Below are 10,268 nucleotides of genomic sequence, written 5' to 3' on the forward strand. Positions count from 1 at the left end.
CAGAGATCCACCTGCCTCTGCCTCCCAAGTGCTGGGACTACAGGTGTGTGCCACCACACCCGGCTTATTTTTATTATTTTAATTTTTGTGTGTATGAGTGTATTGCTTGCATGCTTATAAGTGCACCCATGTGGTGCAATGTGCATGGAGGCCAGAAGAGGGATGCAGTTCCCTGGAACTGGAGTTATAGATGTTGTTAGCTGCCATATGGGTGCTGGGAACTGAACCCGAGTTCTCTGGAAGAGCAGCCAGTGCTCTTAAATGCTGAGCCTATTATTTTAATTTTTGTGTGTATGAGTGTATTGCTTGCATGCTTATAAGTGCACCCATGTGGTGCAATGTGCATGGAGGCCAGAAGAGGGATGCAGTTCCCTGGAACTGGAGTTATAGATGTTGTTAGCTGCCATATGGGTGCTGGGAACTGAACCCGAGTTCTCTGGAAGAGCAGCCAGTGCTCTTAAATGCTGAGCCACCTCTCTAGCCCCAAGGAAGGAAATTTTGACATATATTGCAACACGGAAATTTTTTTTTTTTTGAGACAGGCTCTGCCAGTAGCCCCAGTTGTCCTGGAACTCACTTTGTAGATCAGGCTGGACTTGAACTCACAGAGATCCACCTGCCTCTGCCTTCCAGGATTAAATGTGCACACCACCACGCCTGGCCAAATCTTTTTTTTTTTAAGACTTTTTAAAAATGGGCATCTAATCCCCTAGAACTGGAGTTACAGATGGTTGTGAGCTGCCATGTGAGTCCTGGGACCAAAACCTGGTTCCTCTGCAAGAACATCAAATGCTCTTAACTTCTAAGCCATCTCTCCAGGCCCCAACATAGACAAACCTTGAGGACATCTTGCTAAGTGAGATAAGCCAGTCACAGCTGCTTTTTGATTCTATTTATATTAAGTATAGCAGTCAAAATCATAGTTACAAAAATAGAACGGTGGCTGCCAAGGCGTAGGGAAAGGGGGCCTATTAGCTACTTTTCTCATTGCCTTACAAAATACCGACCAGCTTAAGGAAGAAGGATCTATTTTGGCCTGCGATGTGACAGTCCTTCAAGATGGGGAAGTCTTGGAGTATGAGGCAACTGGTCACATGTGATCCATAGTCAGGAAGCACAGAGATGAGTGTTGGTGCCCAGCTTGCCTTCTCCTTTTTATTCAGTCCAAGACCCCGTGAGACAGTACCACCCACATTTAGGAGGAGTCTTCCTATAATTCAACCTAGAAACTCGCAAACAGGTCCAGAGGTTTGTCTCCTAGCTGATTCTAGACCCTGCCATGTTGACAATAAATTTTAACCATCACAGGGAATGAGGAGTTTTGCTTAGTGGGTACAGAATTTGAGTTTGTTTTGTTTTGTTTTTGTTTTTATTTTTAATTATTTTATATGTATGACTGTATTGCCTGCATGTATATAAGTGCACTTGTGTCATTCAATGCCCACAGAGGTCAGAAGAGGCCATGGGGATCCCCTGGAACTGGAGTTATGACCATGCTAGGCCTGAGTTTTGAAATAATTGTACAACATGGGTTCAATACCATTGAAACTTAAAAAAAAACACTTAAAAATGGTTAAGATAAACCAGGCATGATGGTGCACACATTTAATCCCAGTTCTCTGAAGGCAGAGGCAAGAGGATTTCTGTGAGTTCCAGGCCAGCTGAGGCTACAAGGAGACCTGTCTCAAAAAAAAATGAAAAAAATGAAATCAACTTTCTGGAGCTCAGTAACTAATTATGTAATTTATGACTGTTTTTTTTTTTATTCTGCATTTTACTAGATGCTTAAGTAAGGGCTAAAGTTTCTTAAGTGTCACATGTGTTAGGCACTACAATAAGCAAATTTCATATCTTAACCACTGTATGGAAGTGTGCAGCGAAGACCACCAACTAGACACCTCCCTGTGGGCTTCTTTCATTTTTAAAGATTCTTTCAAAGATATTTGTGAACCATCTTCCTAACTACATATTTGGTGCATTTAATCTCTTGTTCTTTGTGTGTGTGTGTGTGTGTGTGTGTGTGTGTGTGTGTCTTCTTGAGACAGGGTCTTCCTGTAGCCCCAGTTAACCTGGAATTTACTATGTAGATGAGGCTGACCTCAATCTCACAGAGCTCTGTCTGCTTCTGCTTCCCAAGAGCTGGGATTAAAGGCATGTGCAACCACACCCAACTTGTTCACTCGTTGTATTTTTAAAAAAATTTTATTTTATTATTTTTATTTTATGTGTATGAGTGTATTGCCTGCATACATGTAAGTTCACCCATGTCATGCAGTGCCTGTGGAGGTTGGATCCCCTGGAATTGGAATTGTGGATGGTTGTTAGCCGTCATGTGGGTGCTGGGACCTGAACCTGGGTCCTCTGCAAGTGCTGCCAGTGCTCTTAACTGCTGAGCCATCTCTCCAGCTTCCTGATCACTCATTCTTAAAACTAGTCTGACTTGGCATGAACCACCATACCTGGCCCTGCTATTTCTTTTCAATTGGCAAGTATTTATGGATACAGTGTTTGGGACTTTGCTTTAAAATGCTCTAACCCTAGGAAGAGTAGGTGGGAGAGAAGGGATATGATTGACAGAACTATTTTTTGACAGAATTATTATTTTATTTTTTAATATTTTTATTGAATTCTTAAGAATTTTATAGAATGTATTTTTATCATAGTCACACTCCTTCTGCAATACGCATCCCCCTTACTACCCTCTGCCTGATTTCATGTCCGCTATTATTATTTTTTAAGGCCTACCGAGTCTAATTTTTGTCCCCAAATGCCCTTCAGTCTGGGTCCATCCACTGAGGCCTGGCCAACCCACCCAGACTCACGCCCTTACATAAAATTGACTCTTCTTTTCCCTGCAGCTATCAGTTGCCAACAGTTCCTCTGCTAAGGTTGAGGCTTCTTGCCCACCTACCCTGCTCTCTGCTGGGATTTTGTCTGGCTTGAGTTTACTCTCACAACTGCTGTGAGTTCCCATGAATAACTGCCCTACTGTCTGGAGAACACTGTTTCTTGTGGTCATCCACCACTTGTGGTTCTTTGAGTCTTTCTGCCCCTCCCCCACAATGATCCCTGAGCCCTGGGAGGCAAGGGTTTGATATAGGTGTCCCATTAAAGGCCAAGCACTCTTTCCCCTTAGGACTGCCTTCATTATGTTCCATTGATTTTGGCATGTTGCGTTTTCACTTTCATTCAGTTCTAGGAATTTTAAAATTTCCTTCCTGATTTAGACTCTGACCCAGAATTCATTCAGTAGTGTGTTGTTTAGTTTCTATGAGTGTGTGTACTTTTCCCCATTTCTAATTGTGTTGATTTTCAGCTTTATTCCTTTATCGTCAGATAGGATACAGGATGTTATTTCAATTTTCTTTCAATTTGTTGAGACTTGGTGTGTGTTCTAATATGTGTCACTCCTGTTCAATATAGTATTTGAAGTTTTAGCTAGATCGATGAGACAAGTGAAGAAAGTAAAGGGGACACAAATAGGAAAGGACAAAGGCAAAGAATCCTTATTTGCAGATGATGACTCTATGCGTAAAAGATCTGAAAGACAAAGCTGGAGAGCTGCTTCAGCAGTTAAGAGCACTTACTGTTCTTCAGAGGAAGCAGGTTCAGTTCCCAGCACCCACATGGTGGCTAACAACCGTCCACAACTCCAGTTCCAGGGGATCTGATGCCCTCTTCTGTCCTCCGTGGGCATTGCATGAGAAGGGTGCACTTATACACATGCAGGCATAACACTCATACACAGAGAATAAAAATAAATAAATAAATAAATTTAAATATATAAATAAAAATTAATTTTAATTATAAAAATTTTATCTACTTTTAATTTTAAAAATTAAAAAAAATCAGTCAGGCCAAATATTGACTACACAATATAATTCATGTAATTCCAGTATTCAGAAGACTAAAGGAAGAAATTTAAGAGTTTAAGGCCAATCTGGCCTACATAGCAAGACCTTGCATCAGGAAGGAAGGGAGGGGAGGAGAGGGGAGGGAAGGAGAGGGGAGGAAGACAGGCAAATGATCATCAGATCAGGTTACAACTTCCTTTTTCCAATAAAGTCCTGTCACACTCAAAATAAACCCAGTATCCTGAATAAATCCAGCAACCTCATGGCCTTTCTTTATCAGCCTCACATCTTGGATACACCTATTTTTCTTCTCATTGACTGAGCTCCGGCAGCACACTGGATCCAGCTGTCCCATGACCTTACCAAAAGGAATCCCACCTCAAGATTTTCAAAGTTTCTTCCATCTAGAATGCTCTTCCCCCAGGTATTTGCATGGCTTACACTATCAGCTCTGTTTGTAAAGATACTACAGTGATGGAGACAAATTGCCCTTCAGAAGAACTTTATTAGAAGAGTTATAGCATTAAGGCCGCAGGCAGCAGTGATGGGGCCCCCAAGGGAAAAAGCCTTCAGTTCCAAAGTAATACAAAGGGAGTTACTGGTTCGTACAGGTTTCCAGGGGTGGGGGAAGATTCTATGCCATGTGATCTGTGTACTATTAAATCAAGGAGGCAGGAAGGTACAGGATAAAAATTAGAATCATAGCCAGGTGTGGTGGTGTGCACCTTTAATCCCAGCACTTGGGAGGCAGAGGCAGGCGAATCTCTGAGTTTGAGGTCAGCCTGGTCTACACACCGGGTTCCAGGTCAAGTTGGGCTACAGGGAGACCCTGTCTCAAATAAACCAAACCAAACCAAACCAAACAAGCAAACAAAAAACTGGGTTAATACAGATATAAATACATGATATCATAAATTCACATCAGTCTATTCATTGCTTTCTCTTTTTTTGTAAAAAGACAGACATTATATTGATTAGATTTTTAAAAAATATTTTATTTTTAATTATGTATATGTGTACATATCTGTGTGGGTATGCATATGTGAGTGCAGGTGCCCTTGGAGGCCACAGGCATCAGATTCCCCTGGAACTGGAGTTACAGGTAGTTGTCGGTGCCTGATGTGGGTGCAGGGAACCAAACTCAGGTCTTCTGTAAGAGTGGCAAGTGCTGCTCTAAGTTGCTAAATGTAAGCAACTCTTAACTGCCATTTTTCTAGTCAGTGGAAGGTATTTTTATGTCTTGGATTAGAATAATTTCTAGCAGTTCGAAGAGGGTAAAATTATTCTGAGCAACTAAAGATAAGATAAAGCTCCAATAGGAATCCAATGATTAAATTTAAGACTTAGGTTCAAAGGTCTATATATTACAAACAGGAAGAAAAAAAGAATGGGCAATGAGCTGAAGCTTACTTGCTGGATGAAAATGTGCCTGTCCTGAGATGAACAGCTGGGTTCCTTATGCCAAGCAACCAGTAGTTTCCTGCCTACAAGCACCCCCTAGAATGGAGTCCTCCTCAGGAGAGAGTACACTACCAGTTCTACAGCAATGAGCTGACCAGTGTCTGTCCCAAATAATCACACTAAAGAAGCCTCCTTTGTCTTCTTGGGGATTTGACACCTGAGGAGGACAGGCCTCTAAGCTAGGCATCTTCATCTCTAAGGTGATTCCTGACTCTGATATACAGCCAGCTGGACTTCCAGAAGGGGACCAAGTTCTAGCTGCTAGTATTCCAAAATACCAAGTACTGCAAAGGTTTTTTTTTTTTTTTTTTTTTTTTTTAAAAAAAAAAAAAGGCAGGCCAGGCATGGTGGCGCATGCCTTTAATCCCAGAACTTGGGAGGCAGAGGCAGCCCTCTGAGCAGCATTTTACATATAAATCATAAAATTCCACCTCTGGCCTCTAAAGACTCACATGTATCTCATAGTGCAAAGTGTACTTAGTTCATCTCCAAGAGTACGCAGAGCCTCAATAGACCCAAGCATTTCTCAGGGTCCAAGTTCAAAGTCTCCTCTGACACTCAAGGCCAAGTCTCGGTCATGAGGCCCTATAAAGTTCAAAAAGACAGCTAGCTACCTACATCTAGTACACAATAGAACAAGGTAAACATTTATATTCTAAAAGGGAGGAATCAGGGCACCAAAAGGAGAGATATAACAAAAACAAACAAACAAACAAAAAGCCCCACCTAAGGTGCCCTCCAAGGGCACCTAAATCCTGTAATTTCACATCTAGCATCTAGGGCTTCTGGTGGTACAATGCAGATTTACTCAAAGGCCTTGGACAGCCCTGCCTGTGCAGCCTTGCTGGTTACAGTTCACAAAGCCTCCCTCCTAGCCTGGCTTTGCTCAATGCCTCTAACTTCCTGGGTTTTTATTACAACTTCAGTTTTACTCCCCCAGCTTCATGCATTACCCTCTTAGGAGCTACCCCCAGGAATTACCCTTGTTCCACACTCCCTGGCTTTGAAGCTTTTTTTTGAAATCTTGGCAGAAGCCTCTATGACCCCACAGCTCTTGCTTTCTGCAGACCTGCAAAACCAGCATCACACAGTGTTGCAGGGAAGATGAGGCAAGACCCCAGGATGATTCAGGAAGATTTTATTTAGGCTGCAGCCTGGTCCAGAGGAGTTAAGTCTCAAAGTCTGGACCCAGAAAAGAGGAAGCATTCATCTTTTATACGTTAGAGAGTAAGTTACAGTGAAAAGGAAACCCATACATTGGTGAACAGCAGAAGTCTTAAAACCAGGATAATGGGGACTGGAGAGGTGGATCAGCGGTTAAGAGCACTGGCTGCTCTTGCAGAAGACCCAGGTTCGATTCCCAGCACCCACATGGTAGCTAACAACCATCTGTAACTCCAGTTCTGGGGGAATCCGACGCCTTCTTCTGACTTCCTCCGGCATTGTACAACATGGGTACACTTTCATACATGCAGGCAATACAACTTTCAGAAGTTGGTTCTCTCCTTCCACTGTATGGATTTCATGGATTCACTTCCAACATGTGGGTTCCAGGGACTAAACTTGGGTTGTCAGCTTGGCAGTTAGCAAGCACCTTTACCTACTGAGTCATCCTGCCAGGCCTTCTTTAAATATTTTCAATTTTATTTTGTTTGTGTGCATGTGTTTGTATGCATACGCATGTGGGGGATATATGGTGTGTGCATGCATGTAGGGGGCTATATACACATACATACATGTGTGCAGAGGCCAGAGGTCAACTCTGGGTGTCTTTGACAATTGCTGTCTTTATTTATTTATTTATTTGTATTATTTTTATTCATTTTATGTGTATGAATGTATTGCCTGCATGTGTGTAAGTGCACCTGTGTCATGCAATGCCCGAAGAGGTCAGAGGAGGGCGTCTGAAACCCTGGAAATGGAGTTAAGGATGCATTATTAGCCACCATGTGGGTGCTGAGAATCAAACCCAGGTCCTCTGCAAGAGCAGTTAGTGCTCTTAACCTCTGAGCCACCTCTCCGGCCCCTCTATTTTAATTTTTGAGAAGGGTCCCTCCCTGAACCTGGGGAGCTTGCCAACTTGACTGAAAGAGCTCCTGGCATCCTCCTGTCTTCACCTCTCCAGCACTAGGATTACAGATGCACTCTGCATAGCTCAGCTCCCGTGTGCATGCTGGAGATCAAACTCAGGTACTCACGCTTGTGACTGAACCGCCTTCCCAACTTCAATTTTTTTTTTTTTTGAGACAGGTCTCTAGCCCAGGATGGCCTCAAATTCTCTGTGTAGCCAAGGAAGACCTTGAATATTTGATCTTCCTGTCTCTAACTCCTGACTCTCTGACTTACATACATGCAGAAAATATACACATAAAATAAAAATTATAAAATATTTTTTCTTTTTTTATATTTTTATCATTTTTTTTCTTTTATGTGTATGAGTGTATTGCCTGCATGTGTGTAAGAGCACCCATGTCATACAATGCCCGAGGGAGTCAGAAGAAGGCGTCGGATTCCCCCAGAACTGGAGTTACAGATGGTTGTTAGTCACCATGTGGATGCTGGGAATCGAACCCAGGTCCTCTGCAAGAGCAGTCAGTGCTCTTAACCACTGAGCCATCTCTCCAGCCCATAAATAAAATATTTTTAAAATAAAAAAGAATAATAATAAAGGAGGAAGAACAGCGATACCTGAGTTCTTGGCAGACCTCACCTTATTCACAAAAAAGACTTCAATATTTCTCCCATTATCAGTCTCTCCCTCATCATTATTCCTTTCCTAGATCTATAACTTCTCAACTCAACTCTCGAGGGTTGAGAAGGTGTTTTCCCTGCAGTTTCTCCTCCTCCATCCTTTGGCCACTGAATAAAGCTCTTCCTTTTCCCATCAGACCTCAGAGTCATTGACCTTAGGAAGTGACAGTGGAATCAGATCTTTTCTTGGTTACAGCACAATGGTTATGAGTGTCTAGAAAGGCAATGTCTTGTGCTGGGGATGTTTGTGCATGTATGCCTGTGTGTGCACATTTGGCACACGTGGAGACCTGAGGTTGACATCAGGATGTCTTCCTCAGTTGCTTCTCCACCTCAGAAACTCTCCTCTAAACCCAGAACTCAATGGGTGGGCTAGACTGGCTGACCAGGAAGCCCCTGGGACCCTTCTGTCTCTACCCCTCCCCACTAATGCTGGGTTCACAGAGGCACACCAGCTATCCTAGCTTTTTACTTGGATGCTAGGATCCAAACTCAGATCTTCATCCTTGTATAGCAAGCACTTCTCCCCAACCCAAGAGAATATTTTTGGTACTAGTTCTGTAACATACTATCCATGTTAGTTTGGACAAATTACTTCTCTGCTTCTCAGGATTTCATTTGTTAAAATAAGATCATTAATACACCTTTCTCACAAGACTGTTGTGAGAATTGAAATAACTAAATTACGTGTAAAGTGCTTCAACCTGAGTTATACTCAATAAGAGATAACTACTACTATTTTTTTTTTTTGGTATTTTTAAGACAGCATCTCCCTGCAGCCCCAGCTGGACTGGAACTGGCTATGTAGACCAGGCTAGCCTCAAACTCACAGAGATTCACCTACCTCTGCCTCCTGAGTGCTGGGATTAAAGGCAGTGCCACCATGTCCAGCAACTACTCCTATTTTTTATGTTTTATTCTTTGTCAGTTATGAGTGCAGTGCATCTTGATCATATCCACCACTCCCACTCTCCCTCAGATACCTCCCCACTACAGCTCTTTCCCACCTTTATGTTCTTGCCACACACACACACCTTTTTTAAACCCACTGAGACCAATTAGCACTGACATGACTACTGGAATTTTGACTAATCTTTTTAAAAGATGTATTTTTTATGTGTATGAGTGCTTTTTAAATATTTTATTTCTTATTTTAATTTTATGTGTATGAGTACTTTGCCTGCATGTATGTAAGTGCACCACATGCATGCAATGCCCACAGAGGTCAGAAGAGGGTGTTAGATTTCCTGGAAGTGGAGTTATGGATGGTTGTTAGCCACCATGTGGGTGCTGGGAATCAAACCTGGGTCGTCTGGAAGAATAGCCAATGCTCTTAAACCACTGAACCATCTCTCCAGCCTTGTGTATGAATGAGTATTTTGCATTCAAGTATGCAAGTGCACCCTTGTATGCAATGTCCATGGAGGCTAGAAGAGTACGTTGTATTCCATTAAACTGGTGTTACAGATAGCTGTTAGGCACTATGTGAGTGCTGGGAACCTAACCTAGGTCTTTCTGCAAGAGCGACTGCTGAGCCATTTCTCCGGTCCTTATTGATCAATTTTGTTAGCTAATATTATTATTAACACAAGAATAATTTCAAGAGTATATTCTTTCTGTTGTTATTTTGCTTTGTTTTGGTTTTGGCTTGGTTTTTTGAGACAGGGTTTCCCTGTAGCCTCAGCTGGTCTGGAACTCACTATGAAGACAAGACTGGCCTTGATCTTACAGAGATCTGTTGCCTCTATGCCTCCTGAGTGATGGGATTAAAGGCATGTACCACCATACTGTTTGGTGATTTTTTTGTTGTTTTTGTTGTTTTTATGTTTTGTTTTTATTTCATGTGTATGAATGTATTGCCTTCATGTATGTCAGTGTACCCGTGTCACACAATGCCCATGGAGGTCAGAAAAGGGTGTTGGATCCCCTGGAACGGAGCTACAGACAGTTGTTAGCTGTCATGTGGGTGCTGGGAAGCAAACCTGGGTCCACTGCAAGAGTAGCCAGTGCTTTTAACTACAGAGCCATCTCTCCAGTCCATTTTGGTTTTTTTGAGTCAAATTCTTACACTCTAGCTCAGACTAGCCTTAAACTCACAGCACTCCTACTGCCTAAGCCTCCCCATACTGGGATTAGAGTTGTGAGACACAGCGCATGGCTCTCAAGGATATAATGTCCTTAGGACTGTTTCTAGTTTGTAGT

Source organism: Nannospalax galili, unplaced genomic scaffold (genome assembly GCF_000622305.1).
Source record: "Nannospalax galili isolate Female #2095 unplaced genomic scaffold, S.galili_v1.0 scaffold1657, whole genome shotgun sequence".
In the NCBI taxonomy this organism is placed as follows: Eukaryota; Metazoa; Chordata; class Mammalia; order Rodentia; family Spalacidae; genus Nannospalax; species Nannospalax galili.